The 3,473-nt window shown below is 38.2% G+C and overlaps 1 long non-coding RNA gene across 1 annotated transcript; it reads left to right on the top strand.

Moving 5' to 3' along the window:
* Window positions 1-1,544: 1,544 nt before the first annotated feature.
* Window positions 1,545-3,206, top strand: LOC131134672 (uncharacterized). The gene is made up of 4 exons (XR_013627923.1): window positions 1,545-1,690; window positions 1,829-1,905; window positions 2,017-2,103; window positions 3,070-3,206. It is a non-coding gene; the product is annotated as an uncharacterized LOC131134672 (long non-coding RNA).
* The last annotated feature ends 267 nt before the right edge of the window (window positions 3,207-3,473 follow it).

Raw genomic sequence — 3,473 nt, 5'->3', positions numbered from 1 at the left:
CTGTGTATGTTGACTTCTGATTTGCCTCTCAGGGCCTGCTAGCAGGCCTCCACTTCTGAAATTCAAATGGCAGCAATCACATGTAATTTTTCTCAAAAAATACTGGCTCTTGAAAAAAAAAAGTCTTTTCAAGTCTTTCTAAGGCCCTGGTGTCAAATGCACCACCCAACACCGCAATAAATAATTTTCTCTTTTCACCGTTACAGTCCACTTGCATTGGGGTCAAATAGTGCAATGAAAAACCATGTCCAGCCGATAGAGCTGCACCCACTGACATAGTGAAAATGTATAGCCTTGCATGGTGTAATTTTTCAGCAAACAATGATGACATTTCGAGTTTTTTAGCCTTTATACTAAGTGCTATTCATGTAAACAACCAATTATTTTTATGTCAGCTGGCCATGTCTAGCTAATTTAAATAAGACCGCCCTCAACCCAAGGCTGAGGTCTGGAATGTCTGTAATGGCTTCACTTTTTTTTTCTCGCTCTCTCTCTGGTGTAGACATGGGCTGTAGTTGTCTGGGTGAAACTTTCGATATGCAACATGCGCTCACTTAGAAGGCTCGCACATCACATGGGACAGCTACTTCACTAAAATCATTTTAAATGCATATAAATGACAAATGAAAGGGATGAATTTACATTTAAGGTTACTTTTACATTCATTAAAGACGTGACTGATGTGACACGGACACCATTTCAATCGTGTGTCTCACCTTCTTTATCAAAATGCTAGAACTTGCAACGTTCTTTGGCTCCATTTAGGATAATTGAGGTGAGAAAGACGAAAATAACTAACGACACAACAGGAAGGTGGTGTCCATATGCCGTCTCGCTGCCACATCATGTCTTTGGGAACACTCGCATTTAGAACCACTTCAGTGAAGATAACATTAAATGTTAATTCATCCTTTTCATTCATCATTGATATGCATTTCAGCGTGTAAAACTGAAATTGTAAAACATTTTTGGGCTTTCAGGAACAGATTTATTGGATTTAAATTATTTCTCATGGGAAAATGTATCTGGTTTGTGTCCGTTTTGGTTTGATATGGACTGTCTGGAACAAGTTAATGATGCTAACGAAAGTTGTACTGTATATTTTGGGTTGTCACTTTGGTTTTAGTAGCACTAATATATTCTAGACACATTCATTGTTATAGACTGCTCTCTGAATGCAAACAGTTTTTTTTTTTTAATCTATTATTGGTTTTCTTACGGGAAAATTGTTACACGGCATTTTGATGATGCATATTGAAACAACTCAGTCTGACAAAAGTCATAAAGAATGATTTATAAACAGCACTCCACGGAACAACACACATCATTATTATATATGTTTGTGTCTGAGTGGGAGAAAGGTGCTCTTGTAGCTCAAAAGCGACAAAGTTGAAATGACTGGTGTTTTTGTAAGATAGAGGAAAAGTGAAATATCGTATAGCACTGGAAGACAAGATGTGCAAAACAAACACTACAGTGAAATTAATTCAGTGTATAAACCACAGACTGCTGTCTTTAATTTTTCTCACTTTGACCTTGTGCCTTTCATCACAGGCGAAGTCGCAAATGTCAGCGAGGTGTTAATTGATGCTGCCTGCCCTCGATATTGTGAAAAAGCACTCACTATGTGTGTATGTGCTTGCCTGTGGCTGTGTGGAAAAAGCACTAATGTAGCTGTGTCTTCAGTGGAGTAAGTAAAGCAACATAATGTAATTCAATGGCATAATTGCACTTAATAAGCCGTGATCCTTTTATGAAAATTAATGGAAAACATATTATATCACTCTCCTCTTGCACCCACTTTTACTCTGCTTATTTTATATTGAAGCCAGTGCTTTGGGTCTGTCTGGTCTACTGAGACAATCTTTCCAGTGACCCGGTGTGTCATCAGAATAACAGCGTTAGGTGATTACTCCACGAGGAAGGGGGGGATGTATTGGCGTGGAAAACATCACGCAGCACTGCCTGATTAACAATCTGTCTGAGACATGCTCTGCACTGGCTGCACTCCTCCAGGGACTTTGGCTGCTGGCTCGGAGCTCAGCAAAGAGGGACAATGACTGAGGTCCAAGTGCATTCATGGAATCAGGTGCAGTCAGGCATGTGAGTATGTGTGTATGTGTGTGTGTGTGTGTGTGTGTAGAAAGAAGGTGGAAAATTTAATTCCAGTCAACAAACAAGACTTTGGTAATATTTTCTTCCTTCCCACAATGCTGTGTCACTCTTCCTTTTTATTTGCATGTGCATACAAGATATGAGTGGTGCTGTGTTCAGGTCTGATGTGTTGGAGTCACATTTCCGCTCTCGAAAAAGCAAAACAATAAACCTGAGCCAAAACCAATAATATTGTATGCTTGACATTCCCTCTCACAGACCCAACCCAACAGCTTCAAGAAGTTCATAGCTTTATTGGAGAAAAGTTTGTTTAGAAATCTTTAGCTCGGTCTTTGGATTCAGGACTGACAGGCAGATAGAAATGAAATAAATAGAAGGGAATGAAAAAAACGAGAAGGCTGAGGATAAACTTTGCCTCTATAGCCAGTTATGAGGTCTCTGAGGGTTTGCTTTATGCGTGTATGGGAGTAGAACTATCACTTTTTATGACATACATACAACTGTTTATGTATGTATGAAACAACAAGCTTACATTGTATGTTCCAGCGAATGGACTTAACAGGTGCTTACATTATGTATGTGAATAAACAGGCAGAATTTGAATGGTCAATTCAGTTTCATGTGACTACACATACACTGTATGTAAAGTTATAATATACTCCTGATTACATTTTGAAACCCAGTTGAAAAATTGCAAGAAGTTATATTTGACACTGATGAATTTAAAGGAGGTTCTAAGTAGAAAAAAAAGAAAGAAAGAAAGAAAGAAAGGGGAGTGAGACAAAACATGTTTTGAGTAAGGAATTTATTGCAAACAACCAAGTGTAATAAGCTGTTCATAGCCTTTAAAAGCTAAAATCTAAGCAAAAAGATGGATTCAATATCATTTTTTATTTAACATAATAATATCAATAACTATGATAATTCATATATGTACAATTTCTTTCTCTTCAGGCTTTCCCCTGGCATCTCTGACTTGAAACTTGTACTCGTTCCTGATCCTATCCATCCTGGTCACTCCCAATGAGAACCTCCACATCCTCTTATTTGGTACCTCCAGTTCTGCTTCCTGTCTTTTCCTCAGTGTGCACCACCTAAGCATGATGCTTTAACTGTTGAGCATCCCCCTGCCCCCTCCCCAAAATGATAAGTTAAAATAATGATTGTAGTTGTAACTGCAATTGTAACTAATAATCAGTTATGTTGATGTGTACTTATGTGTTAAAAACATGTAAAATAGACTATAAATTGTAGTACAGTTGATTATTTTTACGTTTATGCTAAAGAACTAACGAGAGAGGAGAGGTACACCCTGTACTGGTCGGCAGCCAATCACAGGGCACATATAGACAAACAAC

This window comes from Doryrhamphus excisus, linkage group LG8, assembly GCF_037039965.1.
Source record: "Doryrhamphus excisus strain RoL-2023G ecotype Guam linkage group LG8, RoL_Dexc_Guam_v1.1, whole genome shotgun sequence".
NCBI lineage: Eukaryota > Metazoa > Chordata > Actinopteri > Syngnathiformes > Syngnathidae > Doryrhamphus > Doryrhamphus excisus.
The sequence above is the reverse complement of the archived record's forward strand: the minus strand, read 5'-3'. Positions and strand labels throughout refer to the sequence as shown.